This window comes from Mycteria americana, chromosome 24, assembly GCF_035582795.1.
Source record: "Mycteria americana isolate JAX WOST 10 ecotype Jacksonville Zoo and Gardens chromosome 24, USCA_MyAme_1.0, whole genome shotgun sequence".
Classification (NCBI taxonomy): Eukaryota; Metazoa; Chordata; class Aves; order Ciconiiformes; family Ciconiidae; genus Mycteria; species Mycteria americana.
In genome coordinates this window covers 3,034,777-3,056,877 of record NC_134388.1, presented here as the reverse complement: position 1 = coordinate 3,056,877, position 22,101 = coordinate 3,034,777, and the positions used below count along the sequence as shown (strand labels likewise).

Genomic DNA, 22,101 nt, shown 5'->3' with positions numbered 1-22,101 from the left:
CAGATACCGTGTAGATGCCAACAGCGGCCAGATCATGGCTTGGGTGGATGACATCAACTTCTCAGCTATGATGTGGTGGAGCTGAGCTGCTGTGGTCCTTAACACAAGCACAGATGTTGAACAGCCCTCACCAGGGCATGTTCCTTCCTCCTCTTGGTGCCTGCTCACAGCAAGTGGCAGAAGGGCCAGCAGCAGCCCTTCTAGCCGCAAACCAGCCCATCCAAACAACGGGGATTTGGAACAGCCTTGGTGAACAGAGGCTGAGCTGGGTTTGACAAAGCAGGATCCATTTCTGGAAGGATTTGTGCAACCTTGGATTGCAGCAGGCCAGACTGGCTGGCTCCTAGGTCCCTTCCAGTCCCAGGTTCCTGGTCGCTGAGCAAAAGAATTACAAAACCTCCCCAGGAGCTCGCTCTGTCACAGCCCTTGTTTTTGCTATTACCTCAGGCTGAGCTAAGGGGCGAGAAGGCACAGTCCCTGCTAGAAACAGCATCCTGTGCAATTCCTCCTTGTTCCTTCTCCTGCATGCTCTTGCCCGCTGGGAGATGGGAAGCCCAGGGCAGCGAAAGAGGATGGCTTCACATGCTGCCATTGCTGGAACGGATACGCGGAGCAGCTTTGGGCAGAGCGTGAGCTGTCGTGCCAAAATGGCTTGAATAATTCAAGTCCTCAAGGAGATGTTTGCTGATTTGGAAATACGTGCCGGTGCACAGGGCTGAGGGGGTACCAGCTGAGGGGGGCGATGCGTTAATTTAAGGCTGCCTCGGTTGATGTTGTCTATTTCCCTCTGCAACGGGAGCTGCAGTTGAACACGCTGCCTGGCGAGCGCTGGGGCTTAGTGGTGATGCTCCTATCTGAGCAGGAGGCTTGTCAAGAAATGATCCAATTTCGGCCCCAGAGCAGACTCTGCCAGGCTCCAGCTCTTCCCCTCTGACTGACCTCAGAAGGAATTGTCTCTCCTGCACAGTGCGGTGCAATCCAGCCCTGTCTGGCTGCGTCCCAGGCAAAGCAGAGTCACCCATCCTTCCACCAAGCAGGCTCAGTGCTGTTTGGGATGGGATGGGATGGGATAGGATGGGATGGGATGGGATAGGATGGGATGCTCCTCTTGCAGTTGTTATCTTCTTCTTGGGTTGTCCCACATTCCACCAGACCTGAGAAATATGCTTTGAAACTGGGAAGCAATGTAGAAGGGTGTGAGCAGGAAGCCTCGGCAGCGTTTTTCCTGGGTGGCCTGGTTCCCTGCCTGAGATGCATCCCTCTGCCATCTCTCTGCAGAGCCCTGTGTGTTCCCAACATCGCTCCCATCCCACCGGAGAAAGCAGCAGGACTTGAGAGAGTTAAGAAAGACCAGGCAGGCTGACAGAACAAGCTGAATTTGATTAGCAAAGAAAGGGAGTGAAATCTTCCCGACACATAAAGCTGTTATAAAGTGATCAATTGTTCTTTGCGTCTGCTGGGACAAGATGAGAAGCTATCAGTTTAATTTGGAGCTAATGAGATTTAGGTTAGATATGAGTGAGATGCAGATTGGCGACGAGGGAGTTCTGGGAGAATCCCCTTCAGCTGCATTTTAACAAAGCAAGTGCCTGTTCTGAGCATCCTTGGACTTATTTCAGTGCTGGGGGCAGGTGGTTTTTGGAGATCCTCATGTTCTCATGAATCCAGGATGTTCCTTGTTTAAAACCTTCCTGAAGATAGCTCCAGGGTAGCTTGCTGTGATTTGTTGATGCCAGCTGCACATGTGGTACTGTGCAGACCCACAGTGCTGCAGGACGGCAAGGGAGCGGGGCAGGCTGGGGTGGGCAATCCAACACTTGCACGTCTACGGCCAGCCTGGATCGTTCTTCTGGGGAATTCAGCTCCACCATCCACAGAAATACCCAAGCACTGCTATGCCTGCTGTTGCACATGAATGGTGCCAGGCAGGACAGCAACCCAGACAAAGAAATAATTTAAAATCACTTAATTGCAGCAATGGATTTCTTTGGAGTAGCGTATTTGCCCACTTGCTAAATAATTCATGGGAGAGCCTGGTAATTAAATGCTAAAGACCTGATTTGCTTAGCATTGTTTGTACTTACATTACTATTTAAATGCAAGAAATTACCAAGTCATTTAATTGCTAATTAAAAATAATACAGTTACTTAACATCTTATAAGAATTAGTCTGCATTTCTGTGTATTGTTTGCACAGAGCATAAACACTCATACTCTTTTTTAGGCAGTTATCTTGTAAACTTAACCCTGTATTAGTGCTGATGGAAGGCATGTACCCCATCTTCTTTTAATAGCTATTAAAAACATGAGGAAAAATGCTAATTCAAAAAAATTGAGCGGCGCAGGCTGCCTGTGGAGAATACCTAGCTTTGTTCCGCATTTTCCTCCTTCGTTTCCCTGCAGAAGGTCCCCTGGACACCAGCCCCTGCTGCACCTGCGCTTACAAGCTCTCTCGCTGCATATGGCCTTGGACGGTGTGTAACGCACAGCGCTGGGATGAAGGTCCCGGAGAGAGAGCGGTCCCGAGCATCCAAGAAGTTGCCTTCAAGTTGGGAGTGACAACTAGGCTAAAAAGGCATTTTCTAATCCCTGAGACCTGACCTTGTTGGGAAAAGCCCTGGAGGAGGCAGAGATGTGCTGGGATGTTCTATATGGTGCAGAGGCGTTAGGAGGGTGATTAGACGTGACCACCCAGGGACTGGAGGGCTCAGACTTATGGAAGACCCTCAGAAAGAAAAAAACCCAGGGCTGCTGAGATGAGGGACTTGGGTGCAGATCAGTGGTGCATTGGTCTGGGCTGTCCAAGGAGTAAAAATCCGTGCAGGCATACCAGAGTGCGTGCGTACTCATCGGGGTGCGTGGGAAGGGGAGGATGTATGTGTATGTATGTGGAGGTGGGGTACGTACTGCATATACGCTGCATGCCTGCAGGCATATGGAGACTGCGTGCGTGTGTGGTGTATGCAGCGAGCGCTCTGTGTGTGTGTCGGGGGGTGTTTGGGGCATGCGGGTGCTCTCGGGGGTGGATTTGGGTATTTGGGTAAGGGACTGTGTCTGTATTTGTATGCGATCCCCAAGAAATAATGACTGGTTCTCAGCTCTTCTGAAGGGAACTTGAGGGATGTGCTAAGGTCTTGCTCCAATGAACTCATCATTAAATATTTGTAATGAGTCACACGCTCCCAATCACAAATGCTTACTCAATGTCAGTTCATTACCCAGCTTCTTCAAATGATTCACTCGTAGCTTTCGATACTGGGAGGGGGACAGGCCACGTTCACAAGGCCAAAGCAAGGCTGGGTCCCTGCAAGACGAAGTCTCTGTGTCCCCTTTCTGAGGTCTTCCACGCACGTATTTGCGGACACGGTTGGTACGGGTGGCCTCTGCTACCTTCGAGAAAAAAGGGAAAGTTCATCCCTTCCTAACCTGGGGTGCTGTGTGGCTGACCCGCTCAAGGGTGCCTACCTACGGGGCATCTTCCCCACGTTTGGTGGACCCAGTCCTGACCTAGCGTGGCATCTCCAGGAACCAGTGAATTAGTGGTAGTGCTGGAAGAGGGCCTGCATTTCTTTAAACCCCTATGGAGGAAAATTTCCTGGCAATATTTTCATCAGCATCCTGATGTTTTGGTCAGTATTTTCCATGGGAAAATGTTAACTTTGAGGAAAAAATGCTGTTTTCTTTTCTAAATGAAAACGTTCAGTTTCAAATGCTAATTAAGATGACAAGGATCTGCTTTATACATTTTATTACAATGTTTAATGCTGAAGTGGGGACCGGTTTTGTTCCTGTTAACAATGGGAATGTTTCATTCTGGGAATCCACATGTGGAAATGTTTACCTCCCATCAGGCTGATTTCACCGGGGTCTCTGAGGACATCAGCCCTGTCCCCAGATGTACTCTTGTCCTGTCCTTACATCTCCTCCCAGACTCAGAGTATGGGTGTCTGCAGCCCAAAGAAAGGCCTGGAAGGGGCTCTGAGCTGGCCAGGGCTCCAGTTTAGTGAAGGAATCAAATAATTGCTAATATTAGTCTGCCAGTTTCGGTTAGGCTTGGTCATTTCCTTCTATTAAGTGACAATCAGAAATCTGACATGATGACCGTCTTTTAACTGCTGTGAGCAAGCAATTTTTACAACAGACAGTTTGCTTTCCACCCTTTTGGACTCTGACCAGCAAAGAAGCGACTGTGACTTCTGGAAGGGGCAGGAGAATTGGTCCCGAGCACAGCGAGGTGTGCTGTTGTGTGCTGTCCCAGGCCAGTGGCATTTCTGGAGGGTTTAAGTGGTTGTCAGAGTTCTTGGAAATTAGCCCTTTAGCTCTGGCACCCTCTGCCCTTTCGACTGCTCCCTCATTTCACTCTCCAGTGGAGCTCTTCTCCTCACCTGTGTTTTGGTTGATGGGTTCAGCTGACACCTCCCCTACATCACGCAGCAGTTGGCCTTTATCTCCTCAAGGGCATACAGCTCACTCCTGGCCAACGCGTCCACCAGGACCTCCATGTCCTTCGCTGCAGATCTGCTTTCCAGCCATTCGGTCCTGGTGTACGGCATTAGTCTGGCTCAGTGGCAGGACTTTATATCTGCTGAGGTTTCTGTTAGTTCTTTTCTTCAGCTTTCTGAGGTTTTGAGATTACATCTGTACCAGTATTGCCCTGTGAAAAACATCACTTGGAACCCACTGCCTGTTCCACTTAAACAATTGACCTTTGAGTCCAACCGTCCCTTGAATTTTTCACCCACCCCAGCATCCACTCTTCAGCCCACATCTCCTCAGTTTGTTTTCCAGGGCACAACGTGAGGCTGCCAAAGATGAACCCTTCCTGTCCGCATTTCACTGAGATTTAGCCCAGTTGGTGACGGTATTGTACTACAGGTATCCCATGTGCCATTGCCTGGCTGCCATAAGAACCTGTGTTGGATGCAGTGAGGTTTAGGCTCTTTCACAGCTGGATCAGCTGGAGGACTTCAGAGACAGCCCTGAACATGAGCTGACTGCAACGAGAACCGATGGACTTCAGGGGGCTGGGTTGATGCTCTTCTGGAAGGACACTAAAAGCAGAGGATGGGTGGTTACTCTGGGCTGGACATGTGTGCAATGTATTGATACAGGCTGACAAATAGGTCTGAGAGGTAATGACCATGGGTGGACCAGCACCGAAGACTCAGCTGGGTTCTGCAGGGCTGCTTCTCCTCGGTGATCGATGGCCTGGAAGAAAACCAAAATGTGCTCTCTGAAAAAATGTCTGGTGGATGTAAAGGCTGGGGGAGCTCTACGTATGTAATTAAGATGGCAGTTGAGTGATACAGAGTTGGATCACTTGTTCAGCAGGTGCACCCAGCCAACGGTGTGTGTTTTGTTAAAAATGAAAGAGGTTTGGGGAAGCAGGGTGAATACTGAACAGGATCTGCGCTTCCAGCTTGTGACTGACACTCAAATGAGATCCTTGGCTGGAGAATTGCAGTCTTGAGCAATAGCGGGGCTATGACTTTACTGCCATTAGTCACCGGGGCTGATCAGAAGGATGTTAGTAAATTGGAGAAAAGTCAGTGAAGAAAGTGACTGATGAGTGAAGATGGGAAACAGAGGCTTTACAGTGAAAGCTGGCGTTATCAGAGGTGTCTTCATCACAGGGTACTAAAGCCTGGCTGGAGAACCACCTTGTTCCTACCCAGCAAAGGTGTACCTAAGCCCAGTGGCTGAAAGATGAAGCTAAATAAGCTCAGGCTAAGTACAGGTGCAGGTTTTAAGGTTATTATTCAGTTACCAACAGCACAGACAGTTTTTAAAGAATAAAGCAATTCTTAAATATCTGCTATGAAGAGGAATTACCTCAGGGCAGGTTAAGCACTTCAGCTTAATGACATTCACTTGGAAATAAGCATATATGGAAAACAATCTATTGACTGCTTATTTGTGGTCTATTTAAGCTTTGTTTCATATTTCTAGCTGAACTCTGATAGCTGGTGCTGCTTATTAAAAAAAAAAAAAAAAAAAAAAAAAGTCTTCCTGTGACACCAGAGGCTTGGCATGAGACTTCTGGCATCACAAGAGGTACGAGGAAATGGTGAGAACTGGCAAGTGCTTCTTGCCTGAAGGGCCTGAAAATTGGGAACCAGCATGGGTGTGATTCTGGGCTTTTGGAGAACCCTGGCTTTGCATTTGCTTCCTCTTTCAGTGGGTTTCCTTTTCCCTTGCCAAGCTCAGCCATGGGCCGAGCAGACACTAGTTCTGCTCCTGCCTTTGGGTCCACTCATCCCCTAAGCTCTCTGGATCTGGTTCCACCTCCCCCTTGTCCTCCCCTGCTCACAGATGGCCACCTGCGGGGACATTTTTATCGGCGTCGTGGGGAAGCCAATCTCCTCGTATTGCCTTGATCGCGCATCCTTCTTGCTCTTATGGCCAAGGTGCTCCCTTAAGATGGAGCCATCCCTCCCTCTCCTCCTAAAAGCTGTCACTGCTGTAGGATGCTTGGGGTTGCAGCCTGAAAGACTGACTCCTGCACTGCAAATCTGTGTGTTGGGGCTGGGAAGACCTGAGAAGGGCATCCCTCTAGAGAGCTCCCGGGAGCTCAGGAAGTGGATTTTGGCTCTCCTTATGCCAAGTCTGGGTCCCGAGGAGAGGATACTGCATCAATTCCTCACCTGCAGCGTAGTGGCAGAGACCTTCCCTGCCAGCACGCTCATTAGGGTGTTTTAATTATTGAGACACTCATTCTAATTGTGTTCCCTGCTTCCTGTTCTGCTGAGATTACATCTGCTTCTCATTTTCTGCACGCTGGCTCTTCTCCAAGCCACTCTGCCGCACATATGGAGCATGCACAGGGGAAACTCACCCAATAGGCCAGGGAGTGGGATGCTCATTGCCCTCCTCCACCTGCCCCATACCACCTGGGAGAAGAGCTGGAAACACCAGGGAGGGCCCCAATGCTGGGCCAGCCGTTTGCTACCCTGGTCACGGCTTGGTGACAACTGCTGTGTCCCCACGATGGCCATGCTAACCCACCCTGTCCTTGTGCATGCAGCTGTACAGTCCCAGTAGAGATGCGGCCATCCTTGAATGCAACGCTGCTCAGGAGAGGTGCAGCTTCTTCTGCACAAGGAGATTTTGCAGGTGCTTTGTGTATCCAGCCCTAGAACAAAACTAGGGTTGTTTCTCTTCCTCTGTGACCACCTACAGTTTCAGTTCCACTGCTACAGTATTGTCAGCTAAGTTGTCAGCATCTGTTTTATGCTCCCGAGTGCCTTAGCTTTGCTGACAAGGGTCTGGAGTACGGGCTGCTCTTGGACGTTGAAGGTGGGTAATGGGGAAACAGCTCAACGTAGGAACATCCAAACCTGCTGTCTGCTACAGAATCACAGAATCGTATCGGTTGGAAAAGACCTTTAAGATCATCGAGTCCAACCGTAAACCTAACCCTACCAAGCCCACCACTACACCATGTCCATAAGCACCTCATCCAAACGACCTTTAAATACCTCCAGGGATGGGGACTCAACCACTTCCCTGGGCAGCCTGTTCCAATGCTTGATAACCCTTTCAGTGAAGAAAAATTTCCTAATATCCAGTCTAAAAGGCTACAGGTGGTTTAGATGGGTCTACTGGGTTGATTCAGGATCTTCTGGGTAGCAGCCACCATCAGCGTGTCTGAGGCATCTGAGGCCTTGGGAGGTAACTAGAGAGACCCAGCAGGGTCCAGACAAGCAGCTGTATGTAACCACTGCTGCCACACCAGAAGATCTTTTTTGGTGAGTAGATCAGGGTTCCTGTGCACAGGTCAGGATGTCCTCGGGATGAGGAGGAGTGCTGCCTGATTCCAGCTGAAGTACTTCCCTGCCAGCCTAGGACGGTGTGCTTGAGCCACTCTTGGCCTTGGTATTTACCAGCACTTCACCCTCTCTGCTCCTTAGTCTCTAGTGGGTTTTTTTAGGCAGCAGTCATTACCTCTCTGCTGTTTTTTCACTAGGCTGAGCTCTTCTGATCTCTTATCATAAAACTTCACATCCCATGGATGACCTGCACAGCTTTCCCTGCGTCCAGCCCTGTTTGAGACCATGCTTTGGACCTGCACCCACTTTTCCAGATAAGGGCTTGTAAAGCCTTACCCTTACTGCTTCTCTCATCTCATTATCCCGATCCTTCAGACCCCCTCTTCTTTATGGCTTAGGCTCCTTGATGACCCTGTGATCTTTCCAGTGATGTCCAAGTCTTCCAGGACCTCAGTGATGCCTCTCAAACTACCATCTTCCCTTTTTTTCAGCACCTTTCTTGCTTGGTTGTGTCTGGCCAGTAATAGAACCTAAATGCAGTCAGTCTTCAGGAATGGGCTGTGAGGAACTCCATTAGAAATATCTCTACACGCTCCCTTCTCAGCAACCCCCTCACATCTTCCTCTCTGGCTGACAGCTCATCCTATTCCGTTCACCATCACCCCCCGCCTGACTACAGATTTCTCACCATACCAAGTGCTTTGCTGAAATCCTGGTAGATGACATTAATTGGAATTTCTTTCTATAAACAGTGATCTTCTTATTAAAAAGAACTGTCAGCTTGCCTGGCGTGGTCATACTCTGTTAATGCTGCAGCATTTCAACTTATTTCACATGTGTGTCTTTGTTTTGTTCCCAGCTTACTTTAGAAACCTTGGGTGCTGTTGTAGCTGGACTATATGGAGTCTGTAGTTGCTTGTGTATCTATTGCTTTCTTCAGTCCAGGAACTGTATTTGCTGTTCTCCAGAAAGAGAAGGAGGGTAATCAATAGCCTGTAATCACATATCCTGGCCCAACATAGTCGTTAGCAATCCCAGCTAAAGATTCCCGACTTTAAGCACTGGTTTTCCAAGGGAGACACAGCATAGATTATCTAGTCCTGCTGATTAAAACGTGTTAGATCTCAGACTGATGCTCGGCTTAACCAAGCTGTTCCCACTGGCCCGATGCCTGTCTCTCTCTCTGAATTGGCGTCCTTTTCCTGTCCCGCTGGCTGCAGCTCAGGTTCCCAGAGCAGTTAAGGTGAACGCACGAGCCCTTCGCTCTGAAACCCAGCGAAGCCAGGACATCTGTGCCTGCCGTGACCCAGCTGGTCCCCCTGCCAGTGAAGTTTGCCTCTCTGGTGATGTCTAGGTAACCTGAAACAAAACTAGGCACCAGCTTCCCTTCCCTTTGTCGAACAGCTTTTCACTGAAGTCCAAACTCCGACTCTTCTCCCATTGGCATTGCTGAGTTTCTGGGAAAAGGAACCGTAGCCCATAGAGCCAAAGCTCTCTGTGGTTTCTGGGGTCCACAGGACATCATAAGCAGATGCTGGGCGGGCGTGTTGGAACCTGAGATTTTCCCTGGGCAGGGGGGAGATCCAGAGGAGCCTCACAGGAGCAGGACCATGGCTGTTGGGAGAAGTGGGGGACGCTGGGGTTGTTTCTTAGCTCCTCAAGCACGTTGCTCTGTAGATCAAGGCCCTTTTGCGCGATGATACTTTGATAGACACACTTTTCTGGCACCAGCCCTCACTGTAACGATGCCTGCACCTCTGGGAGGTGCGGGCAGGTGCAGCCCCTCCAGTGTCTTTATATTAGGCACCCTCCCGCTCCTGGAACAGATTCCCAGACAAAACTGGGTTATGATGCAATTAAGACTGAGAATATGAATCAGTAATTTAAGGGGGGGAAAAAAAAAAAAAATCGAGTGAGGGAGGTGGCAGTGATCCCACGCCAAGCTCCGCTCACTGTTAAGGCAGAGTAAAGCGTGTAGAGACAGGGGTTAGATCCGAGCACCTTAACTCTGCCCTGGAGCTGTGCCAGGCTGTAGCCAGGCGATGGAGACCACCGGGCTATCGCAGCGTGATTAGAAAAGCCGCGCCGTAACCTTGCAGTTAATGTCAATGCAGTTAAGGTACGTTGTGGGTACCATGGCAACCTGCGCTGGCCACAGGCTTGCTCTCGGAGCTGGGCTCCGGCAGGCTTAGAGGTAGATGGGCTGGGAGTGCGATCGCAGTGGTGAAGCGTCAGGAGGGTGCAACAGGCACCGGGCACGGGTTGATCTCCTGCGGTGGTGGCTTTGTCTCCCCGCTGATGTGGCTGCACTTCTCGTTCAGGCATGGCTGTTGAGTGTTTGAGGTTAAACGGTTCAGAGCACTGGACTGGATAAGCCCTGAATCGATAGAGAAGATGATGGGAGAGATGAGGCAGCATGGGCAGGTCAGAGACCAAGAGCGAGTGGCTTGTAGCACGGAGAATGCCCACATGCCCCTCACTGGCGATAGTCCGGCAATTTCTCCCATGACATTAGGAGAGGTCATGAGGTCTTCAGGGTGGTGGAAGTGTCTCTGCTGTACCTGAAGGAAGATGCTGAGGTCTCTGGCTGTATCAGGATACAGACAGAAGGCGACAGAGGAGCACAACTGCCAAAGCTGAGCAATTAGCATCAAGAGCTTGCAGTGCTCACACTCTTCCAGATTGCCAGCACAGCCCCAAGGAGCCAGCTTGGCAGTCGGAGTCCCGATCTACAGAAGCAGTGACTGTGCATCTTGGTTTCACACCGAATTTAATGAGGCTGAGTGCACCCATCCAGGGCTGGAGCTCCCGTTGCCTGGGGCTGGGTGACCCCCTGTTCCACGCTGGCCCAGGACTTCTCGTTCCCGGTCAGGGCACAGCAAACAAAAGCTTAGCATCTGCAAAGGTTGCTCCTTCTCCTGGGGAACTTGCTAATGAGACGGTGAAGGGCTGTTGCTTTTCAGAGCAGATGTTCACCGGGAGCTTTTTTCAGCCAAGGAATTGCTGAAGTTTTTTTACACAGCCCTGCTCAGGGACATGGAGGTTAAAGGCAGGAAGGTTCCCGCAGGCAATTTACCCACTGGTCTCAGCCAGCACATGGTGGAAGTTAGCTGTTTTTGTACAAAAATGGTGGAAGACATGTTCCTTGGCATTTATGAGGTGTTTCCGTGCTTTTTCCTGGGTCCTTGCTGACACCAGCTCCAACCCGGGGCTGAACACTTCCCCAGGTTCTCATCCCCGCACTTCTAGGTTCAGCGGAGATGGATGCTGGAGCTGGCAGTTTTGGGGAGACGTTGCCACAGTTTATGGCACAAACCCTAGTTAAAAGCATAAGCTTCCTCACCATGGACCTCAGAGGCACTGCTAGGAAGGAAAGATTCATTAAATTGTGCATGGGTTGATCAGTTGTCTTGCAAAAGCTGGCAAACTGTCCTGCAGGGTTGGAGGCGGCTGTTGTCCAATGTGCCAGCGGTGAAGCTCAGTGAAGTCTCAGAGAGGTGTTGCCCTGGCCTTGGAGCCCGGATTGCAAGTCAGAGACTTGAGAAGAGTGAAATACATTTATGTAGTCTTGGATGAAAGATGCCTGGGGAGCTCTGGAGCTCGGTTATCTTGATGTGGTCAAAGCTGTAGGCATGAAGAAGACCATAAGTGATGTGCAAGATGCGGATAACATTTGCTTATTCCCAGCTTGAAGTTATACGGAGCTGTTTTTTTGCTGCCTAAGCCCTTCCATCTGCCCTTTCCTCCTTTCGTTCTCAAATAACAGACTCTAGAGGCATCTCAGTTCCTTCACATCAGAGCCAGAATCTGAATTAATAATGTGCTAAGAAAATAAAGATAGTTAAACAGACTTTAAATCAAGAAGAACAGCATGTTAAAGAGTTTGAACAAATCACATTACTTTGTGTGCAGTTTTAGGGCTAGCAGAAATAAATCTCCCAGCAATATATTGATGGTGACAAATTCTTTCAGAAAGTGCATGGTCAGGGAATGCTTCTCTTTATCACGAGACTCTCTGTGTGAATTATCTAGGACCAGATTAATGTGTCCCAGTGAAGGTGTCAACACAATTTGTGTCCCAGAGCCTCCATGTCACCTGGGCTTGACACATCATTTGAATCTATCTGTTGAAAACCATGTTGCTCTTCAGATGCTTCTCCCTTCGCCAATGTGTGGGCCTGGGTTTGACAGAACCATTTCATGAGCCAGGCAGATGGGTCTCCCCAAGTGGAGGAGGACACAGCCTGTCTCAGACTGGACGTGAAATCTACTTGTATAGACCCATGGCAAGAAAAGAGCAACCAGAAAGCTGCAGGGTCGATGGCTCCGTTGCTGCCAACGTGTGTCTGACAGAGCCAGTCACCAGGGCTGTCCTCGTGTGGCTGGTGGGACCAAGAGCCTGGACCTTGGTTGATGTTGCTGTGCCCATGTCCTCCAGTGTTCTTCCTGCCTTTGCACAGCCAAGACTCAAGGCAGGACTGATGGCAGGGCTGGGGCAGGAGACACCCATGAAATCCTCCAGCGTGCCATCGGGCACGGGGCTGGCCGGGGAGCAGCCTTGCATTCGCTCTCTTTTGTTTACCAGCAGGGCGATCAGAAAACCACCCTGGCTCAACTAGAAAATGGCTGGTTTTGACTGAAAGCTGTAGGAATTTGTTTCGGAGGTTGATTGTCTGCAGCCACGGGTGCATTCCCCCTCTGTTGGTCTCACTCCTAGTTCCCCCTGTTAGTGGGCTGTCTGAAGAGACCTCAAGAGTCTTCTCCTTGGGACTCAAGGTCTGGATTTCTTCCTTATGTTTGTCTGTGTTGCCTGGCCCCTGGAAACTATTGCTCCAGGACCTCTTTCCCCTTCTCAGCCTCCTCTGGACATCTTCCAGCCTCTCAGCCTCCACCCAGTGTTCACATCCCAGCCCAAGACAGACTCCCCAGGCAGGGACCCTTGCCCATCACAGGAGGCCACCTCTGCACCTCTGGGAGAAGTGCAGGGAGACATGGGGACGGTTTGGGGCAGCTCTCTGTGCTGCTTTAACTGGTGCTGAGCGTTTGATCCCGTGTCTGAGTAGAAATGGGGAGGTAAACCCCATCTGCATGAATGAGTTGGGCTGCAAGGCATGAACTCTTCTGCGGCTTGAAGACGCCTGTTCAGGGTGGTGGTGGAGAGCATGTGTGATCCATGGTTGTGACAGCGAGGGACCGGGAGACCCTGGAGCTCTGTCAAGAGGGGCCCAGGTTCCGGCATGTCTGGGGTGCAGACCTGCGGCATGGCTGGGCAGCGAGCTGAGGGAACCCAGCAGAGACCTCCAGGGAGCAAAATTCAGCCTTCGTCTGCTTCAGAGCCTGGCCACGGGGGTCTCAAGCTGGTCGCTGTGTGCCTGCCCAGATACCTCTATTTACTCAGCAGCTACACTCCAGCTTAACAGGGAGGAAAGAAGAGAAGTTAATTTATTACTGCAAATGACTTTGAAGTAATTAATTGATCTTGTCAAAGGCAAGGGATAATTCCACGGCTGTATAATCCCAGCAGAAAGATACTTCTTGTCCCCTGACAAGGCAGCTTTGATAGAGCTATTTCACTAACACATGCTGAAGTCAGGAAGGGGACATTTTATTTAATGATTCACGCTAATTAGAGTGAAGCAGGCATGCTCCCTCTCTGCCCCACAGCACGGCAGTAGCCGGGTGTTTCACGTCAGCCCCGTGGTGCCAGCCCCCTTCCCCGTCCTGCCTGCGGGCACACGGGGGGTCTCAGCCTGTGCCACACAGGCAGGAAGGGTCCCTGGTGACCAGCAGGTCTGCGCATCTGTGTATGGACCTGGCGGGGACAAAAGGGAGCTGGAAATGAGAAGGTTCCTGACCATCTGATGCGGGGAAGGAGGATGGGAGCAACCTCCCATCTCAGGAGGAGCAGAGCTGCTCTTTCAAGGACTTCAGCATTGTGCAACGTGGCACATACAACAGGGCTCCTGCAGCTTTGTCTTCCTCAGCAGCCACGTGCACTAGATTTGGAGTAAAAAGACCAGGTCTTCCCTCATTTTCCTGTCTCTTGTAGAGCCAGGGTTGCCTAGGGGCTTCTGTTGTAAAATCATATACTGATTGCTTGTCACTGTGCCCAGCTCTACCTGTTTACAAGAGCTTGCTGTGGATCTACCGCAGGGTACATTTTTTTTTGGAAGGAAAACTTTGGCTTAAATGAAATTGGAGGAAACTTGTGTTTCCTTCTTGTTGCAAATAAAGCCTCTGTCTTTTGGAATAGAACCTGAAACAAAACATAGTGATGATTACCTCTTCATTGGCCCACATTTGTCCATGGGAAGAAAATGTCATTTCATACATCTGGCGAGATGAGACTGAAACCAGCAACAAATTCCTCCAGGACCCTTGTCTGCCCTCGCCCTCTGTCCTGGGGGGGATGATTCTTCAGCACTCCTGGAGCTCGAGTCCACCATAGCAATTGCGAAGGGGTTCCGCAATCTTGTAGCCCAAACAGGGTTGGATGTAGCGTGAGGAACAGCAAGGCCAAACACTGAAAAAGGAAAATAAGCAGAGACGTTGAACAGCTGCCCAGGCATAGGAAGAAATCGTGAGTGATTTTGCCATTAATTGCTGTATCATAATGCTGTTGCAGAAGGGGGCCTAATTAAAGTGGGTGAGACAATCTTCTGCCTGGCAAATCCCAGCTTTCAAGTGGCTTGACCTTGCAACATCAATAACGTTCCTTAGCTGTGGATTTGGGGACTTAATCCAGCAGCTGGCAATGACCTGGGCAACCCCTTGGCATTGCTGCTTGGTGAGGAGAGCAGAGTCACGTCTCTGGATGTCTTCTGGGGGTGTGGGAAGGGCTTCTTTGGCTTTGGCTATGCTGAGTCCGAAGGATCTTGTTCCCCAAGGAGGGTCTGCTTCAACAGACAGCAAATATTTGCTTAAAGCCTGGTCTTTGTCTGGTGACAGCTCCAAAGTTGCATCCCAGCCGTGGGTCGGGCACTTACACCGGCCCCATGAGCCTGCGTGCTCTTTCTCTTGGTTACTGGCAGTGGAGCAGTTTATCTTCAAGAGAATTATGTGGACCAAGCTGGACAAACTTAGGTGATCAAGTAGGAGATCTTGATAGTCCATCATCAACAGTCTGCTGACCAATGCCAGCCATCAAAGCCACAGCAACTGGTGACACATCCATCCTGGATTTTCTTAAGACTAACTATGTCTCTTAGGCAGAAGTTGCGACAGCAGCAGCCTCTGGGAGCAGAGGAAGGACCTTTGAGATGCTTCTGTCTCACCCCATGCAAACAGACGGGGAATGTGCAGGCTTGGGGCCCAGGGCAGCTGGTCCTACCACCTCTGCTTTGCACTGCACTTGCCTGTTCACCCTCCAAGATATGGCCTAGGATATCCCCATGCCCTTTCCCTGGCATGACTTGGTCCTCTCCAGGGCTGACCGCGACTGTTGCAGTCCCTGGCTGCAGAGGACTCAGAGATGACACTGCCATGAACTCTGTAGGTGCTGGAGTATCTGAAGGACCATGGTTCCTCTCCTCCCCTCTCTGTAACGGTTAAGGGAGCTCTTGGTAGCTGCTGGGGCCAGGAGGCTGCGCAGGGAGAGGTCGCAACACTTGCAGATATCAAAGAACAGGTCAACTATAAAGCATCATTCACGTTATCCATAATAGCTTTGCAAAGCTGAACTTGGCTCACAGGAAAGAGCAGCGAGGTGCAATTCTCTGCTTGATCAGCCGCCATTACGAAGGAGTCAGCTGCTCCCGAGTGCTCTGGATGAGCCCGGGAAAGGACACCCTCTTCCCTCGTTGTCACCCAAGCATGTTGAGAAATGTGTCCTCAGCCCTCGGAAGGAAGGTTCAGGTCAGGACTCGGTACTTTCCAGGAAAGGGGAGGGGAGCGTGCCACCAGCCCTGCCCGTCCCGGGGGATTAAGAAGGAGTCGGCGCCTCTGACCTGGCTCCGTCCTTACCGCCTCGCTCCTTGGCAGTCTGCAGCAGCTCAGCACGTTGCCTTCAGACCAGGGAGAGGCGAGAAGCTTTCCTGAGTTGTCCAGCCCTCCTGAAGCAGCAGCAGCACTTGCTGCAATCCAGTCTCACAATAAGTCGGAAGTTAATTTTCGTTAATTGCCATTGGCAGTTAAATTAAAATCTTTAATCGGTGAAACCTGCATGAACGAAGAATGGTTTTCACCGAGCCATGGGCAACTATTTTTGCCTTGGACTGAAGCATCCAAGTGTGCGTTTGCAGTCACTGTCCTCAAAGACAAAAACAGTCATTCCATGCCACAGGGTTTTACCCAGTGCAACCACTGCAGTATTTTACAATATCACTTCGTCAGCACTAAAAAAAAGTGCTTAGATCCCTTTCTGAGATTTATCGCGTTTCATAGGTGAATAGATTTTTGATTAGAGAAACACTCTGCTTTTTTCTTTCAAAGGTGCTTGGCCGAGTGGTGAGATAATGCAAAGGCTGAACCTCATCTAATTATCAAGTCCTTTAAGTCCAGGCAGAACAGACTCCCTTGCTGTCTCCACGGTGCAATTAGTTTAGCATAATCTAAAGCCTGGACCACCCCTCCTGGTGCTTTGCTGGGGCAGTGACTGTGCAGGCTGCGGTGCAGTATTAAATCTGTGCTCTGAAGTGCAGTCAGGATCGATATTTCTGAATGCCAGAGTCTCCCATGTGCCTCAGGGAACTTGCGTCCCAAGTTTCCCTGAGGCTCATCCAGCTTTTTTTGTTGTAAGAGGCAAAATCTTCAGCAGAAGGATATCCTCCAGCTCTGAAACCCTTCCAAGAAGTGAGGGCAGAGTGGGAAGCTCCCCACATAATGATTCCCCCAGGCATGTACTCCTTCACAGAGACTTAAGGAGGCAGGGAGGAATTTTAAGGCAGAAGTATTAGAGCAGCTGGGGTTGGGCTTCCAGCGCAGACCCGGCTCCTCTTTGTCTGCTCAGGGACAGAAGAAGAGGGTCCGGTGCTGGGAAGGGCGAGGATCAGCGCAGGACAGCAAATAAAACTAGGGGAAAAGAGGGCTTTGCTCTCCAAGCCTGGGACGCGTCCTCGTGCGCGCAGGCTGGTCGGGCGCCTGCGCTCGTGGGCGCAGCCGTGCTGGGGCTGCGGGAGATGTGCGGACGGTGTGGAGGGACTGCCCGGGGGGTCAGGAGGAGCAGGTTTGAGCATCTCTCAAACCTTGGTGGGCCACGGTCCACGTGTGGACTCTGAATGCTCCAGCGTTGCTCTTCTCTTCGTGGGGCTTTTTCCACCTCCTCTGGCGCCAGGCGGAGGAGCCCCCAGGCAGCAGCTCCCAGGACGATGGTTTTCTTAGGCTAGGTGTAGACACGGTGGCATTGTCCACTCCTGGTTTCCCAGGCTCTAACATTTGGTTGCAGCAATGCAGCCCTTTCTGGTGTGCAGGTGACAGCACATGCTGCGTTGGCTCTCAGCTGCAGTTCACGATGCAGCGTGCCCGTCGCACTGGTTCCACATCCTGGTTAAGGATGTTTCATTATTTTGTTTCGTTATTTTTTTTGATGATAATTTTTTAAAAATATTTCCCACCTGTCTGGAGCGTAGGTGGCCAGCTCAAGCAGTGACACAGCCGAAATCTTCACCTCCATGCAATCAGCTTACACATATACCCACCCGACTGCCTGCGGGTGTCCTGGGAGACATAGGGTAGGTATCTTGCGTACACTATAGGTCTTGCTCTGCGTCCTGGAGGGGTGGGATCCTGTGTATCCTGGACCTGGGATCCTGTGTACGCTACAGCCTGACTATAAAGAGATGCATGGGTGACTTGCCCAGAATCATTGGTCTTGGGGTATCTGCACGTGTAGTGACTACACGTTTTGTGCCTATCCTGCTGCCAGTTCCTTGAAGGAGAGGGATCTGCTCTCCTCCCACAGACCCCAGAGCCGGGGGGTCCCAGCACAAGGTCTGTTGTTTTGGTCAGGAAGCCTCGCTCTGACAGGCTCTTTGCCTGCAGTGCTGGAAACTTCTGGGCCGGAGGAGACCTGCTTGGTCTCGGCAAGATGCCACCCAGATGCCTCGGCAAGATGCCACCAGGCAGAACAGTAAAAGCTGCTGCCCCGGTTGCAGCAAGGAGAGACCCCCGTGCCCGCTGTGGGTTTGTGCTCCTTTGGGAAGAGTCCAGAGCAAACCGGGTTGCAATAGCGAGGGTCTTCACTGCACCCAGGCTCTGCTGCTGCTGCTGCTCACAGATAGTCCGTTCCCTGTGCTTTCGGGAAGGTGTGGGCTGGCACTGCTGCACACCTGCATGCTCAGCACTCTTCCCGCTCCTCCTGGCTCTTGCTCAGTGCAAAGAGACCAATTCGTGTCACAGATGCAGCCTGCTCTGCTGGAGACGGTCCCAGCAAGGGAAATCCTGTCCAACCCATAACATGGCTCGGCTCATGGAGAGCCCTCAGCTGAAGTAATTGTGTTTGCACAAACAACCCTCATCAGTTTAAAGGAGATAAAATCAGCAGGAGCTCATTGAGATGCAGTCACAGTCTCCACCATGGAGCAGAGCTGCTGTCACGGTCTGACGCAGGAGTGGCAGGACGGAGGATGCCCTGGGGCATGGGATGGTCCTTCCTGGGCTGGTGCAGCCTGGGTCTCCACAGCAGCTCTGTGCATTGCACCCAGCTAGCTTCTGGGAGAGGGGAAAGGCTGGGGGAGGCTCTGAGGACCCCTCTCCACAGATGGGGCTTAGAAACAGGAGCAAAGGCTGGAGCAGACTTCTTCACAGAAGCATGCAAACTGCCAGGGCACCTGGAGAGGGGTTGGTTTGTCCTCCCTTGTCTTCACAGCCCAACAGCCTGGGGCAAAGGGAAAGATGCAATCACTTGGAGAGGGATGGGGCGGTGGGCAGATGAGCCACAGGGAAGCCCACAGCAATTTGGGTCTGAAAAACAAGCAACAGCTGGAAATGATGAAAACTCGTGCCATCAGCTCGGGGACCAGCTGCTATTGTGAGTTTGGACACTGTCCTGGTGTGTGACCAGCTCAGAGGTCTCATCCTGGCTGGGAGCTGTGATGTTCAGGACGTGGCAAGGTTACTTGGCTAATCGCGGGGCACGAGACCCGTGAAAATCATGGCTGTGGGGCCAAAGGGAGGGTTAGACGGGGCTTGACTGGGCTGGACTAGACTGCATTGAGCTAGGCTGGGCTGGAATGGACTGGGCTATACCGGGCTGAGTGGGGTTGGGGGGGGGTGGACTGCATGGAGGATGCTCTGCCAGTGGGTACCCATCGGCGGGGGGGGGTCTCGACACGAGCAGCGCCTGTGGCTTGCAGGGGACACAGCTCCACAAACGGTGCAACCACAGAGCACGAAAGGCTCCCGCGACTCTTCCGCGAGTGGATGTGAAGAAGGCCTTTAGGAACTGTTCATTCACACACTCCCAGTCCTGCCAGAGGACAGATGACTAGCAAAGCAATATTAATTTTGCAGGAAGGCCACTAATGTGTCCTGTCTCCCCTTTGCCCCAGGCAGTGAGCGTTCCCTGCACTGATTAAGTGTGAGAATGCTCTCTGTGGGCACCTTTCAGAAAAACCATTTCAATTAGCAGCTAAGATGGATCACGCAGCAAATTGGGTGGTTATTTCCAGATATTTACAATGAATCACCTCATTGTAGGAAGGGGGCATGCTGCACTGTGCCGAAGGGGCTGGGGATCACAATTATGCTCCTCTGGTACCGTTACACAGAGAGGAGTTTGCTTTTATGATTTGGTGATTAATTTTTGCAGGATAAATTTTTGCACTGGGAAAATTGCAAAGAGGAAGCACCACGGGGAGGGATTGCATCAGCTCCCGGCAGCTACATGCAACCTTGGCATCTAATCCACATTTCTAGGTGCCTCCAACAGCCAGTTGGAGTCTTTTCTGTCCCCTCCTGAGCACCTGGATGAGGAGGGATGAGTCCGTTTCCCTCCAGAGCAGGTAGCGGTGGGGTGGGTGTCCCTGGTTTCCCTTGCATGAAGTCTCCTCCTCCTCCTACCTGCCTCTGTCCCCTTGGGGCTCCTGTACACCAGGACCTGAGCTCTCTTCTGTTCTCTCTTTCTTGGGGATTTGCATGTGCAATGATCTGCTGTTCAGCAGGTGCCGTGAGCCATACGTGGCCAAAGCAGCGCTGGCCTAGGGGAGAACTATGCTCAAAGGGGCATCCTGCTCCCAGGGCTTGACCTGGAACTGTTCCCGAGTGGCTGGGAATGGCCAAATCCTTCTCGCCGGGGCCCTGGGAGGAGTTCGGATGGCCAGGCTGTGCCAAGAGCTCAGGGGTTTTGGTGGCGTGACCAAGGACATTTATTTGCAGGTCATTTTTCACTTGCTGAGCTCCTTCTGGCAGGGGTCTGGACCCTGTTATTGCCGCACCTTTTAGCTGTGAGGATGTCCCTTGCAGCTGGGTGGGGATAATGACCCTACGGTCAGTCTGTCCTGGTCGTGGTGACCAACCAGCTGGTGCTAGTTCTTCCTCCAAATTGCATCTCATCAGCCCAGGCTCCAAGGCTGCTGTTGCCTTTCTCCAGAGCAGAAAATGCATCCTTTGAGTTTGCTCGTACAGAGCTGGCTCACAGAGGTGGGGAGGGCATGCAGGTGGGAGGCAGCAGCAGGCAGAGCCAGCCACGCACGCTCGTCCTCCGGGAGCTTGTGCGGGGCTGCCGGGTGGCAAGGCTGTGCTGGGTTCCTGTTTCAGGTCCAGGCACGTAGTCAGGTTCCTGGAGAGCTCCCAGAGCCTGGGCATGTTTCCCTGTGAGCTGGGTGTGTGACTCCGTGCGAGCCTGGCAGCTCCTTGCATCCCAGAAAACTGGACCGCTGCTTGAGCCGGGGGTGGGAAGGTGCCCGCGGGGCTGCAGTGAGATTTTTGCAGTCCCTTGAACATCTTCATGGCCGGCTGTGCCCTCAGCATCTCTGACGCACAGTCCCTTGTCCCGGACGCAGCAGGCAGTGGCCTGGACGGCAGGGCTGTGCCTGGACGGCAGGGATGCTGTGCTTGCTCTGGAGCATCTCAGCTGCCAGGACGGGGGCCGTGGGTCTGGGACAGACACGGGCACACTGTGGACAGACAGAGGTCTTGGATGTCTTGGAGGGGCAGTGATGCAGGCGCGTTGCCCGGGGGATTAGAGGGGCTTTTGCGGGGGGAACACAGGGATCCAGGAGCCGTAGCCCGGGGATGGGCAGGCTCAGCCCCCAGCCCTGCGCTCTCCCACGGGCTGGCTTTCCCAGGCAGGCAGCTCACGAAACTTCTCTGTCTCCAATTGCTGTGCTCCACCTTTTATTATAATTGATTCTGCATCGCCATAGGAACCCGCTCCAGCGTGAGTGAAGAGCAGCTGCCTTCCCTGTGCGCTCGCCAGGAGAGAGGCGGCTGCTCCTTCCCTCGAGATGGCAAGTGATGGAGCCGGGAGTCCATGCCAGCCAGGTACCGTCCATGCCCCATCCCCTCTCGAGTGCTCACGCTGTGGGGAGCAGAGCCGGGGAGTGCACGGGGGGGTAGTTCCCTCCGTGCTCGGCTGCCAGGGACCCCCCCCACCCCTCCCGGTGGTGGGCTCAGGAGATGGGGCTGGCTCTGTTTGTCTGGTGCTGGGGACCAGCGGATCTTCCGATGGCGGTTGTCACGTCTGGATGGAGAGGGCAGGAGGCTGGGCTTTGGGGTGGGAGAGGTGGGAGCAACCTTTCCTGGGGGTTTATCTTCTTCCCGGGTGGCTTGGTTTGGCAGTGGTGGGATTTCCATGTGTGCTGGGATGACGGCGGAGAGGAGGCACGTGAAGGGTGTGCTGCAAAGCCCTGCAGTTGGCCGGGCTTCCCGAGCCCCCCAGGAGGACCAGGGGTCACAGAGCCGGGGATGTGGGGGCAAGCAGCTCTGCTGAGCTGCTCCCCCTTGGCTGAAGGGTTGCCCCCTTCACTTTCAAAAAAGTGGATGGGACATCCCTCACACTCGGTGTCTCACGCTCCTGCCCTGGCCTGATCTGCTCGGTTCTCCCCTCCGTGTCCGTGGTCTGCTCATCTTCCCCTAACTGCTGGACATGGCTGCAGTCACGCCCAGCGGAGCTGCCTTGCTGGGAGAGTCCCTCCACGGTGGCTGCATGGGTGGTGGAGAAGGTGGCCTTCCCGTTAGCCATGGGCTGGTTTAGCAGAAGACTGGCCAAGCTCTTACATCAGGGTTTGGGGTACAGACATGCTGGGCTGGGCTGGAGTCCCAGCCTGTCCTGCCAGTCCTTGTGGTGGGACGTGCTTGAAGAGAGATGTTGCGAGCAGGCTGTAGAGCGTGAGGGGACATCTGTCTGCATCAGACCGACTGGGGGGTCCTGCTGAGACGTGGGATCTTCCTTGGG

General features: G+C 52.3%; 1 protein-coding gene across 3 annotated transcripts in view; it reads left to right on the top strand.

Moving 5' to 3' along the window:
- Window positions 1–22,101, top strand: part of CTXN1 (cortexin 1) — a 44,794-nt gene that overhangs the window by 15,371 nt on the left and 7,322 nt on the right. Inside the window, exons 1-2 of one of the 3 annotated variants that reach the window (XM_075524312.1) lie at window positions 19,631–19,708; window positions 21,071–21,188. The exons of 1 other annotated variant lie outside the window; for it this stretch is intronic. The gene's annotated coding sequence lies outside the window, so the exon portion shown is untranslated. Of the gene's footprint in view, window positions 1–19,630; window positions 19,709–21,070; window positions 21,189–22,101 lie in introns of those variants that run through there. One more of the 3 variants, XM_075524310.1, reaches the window with a different exon arrangement.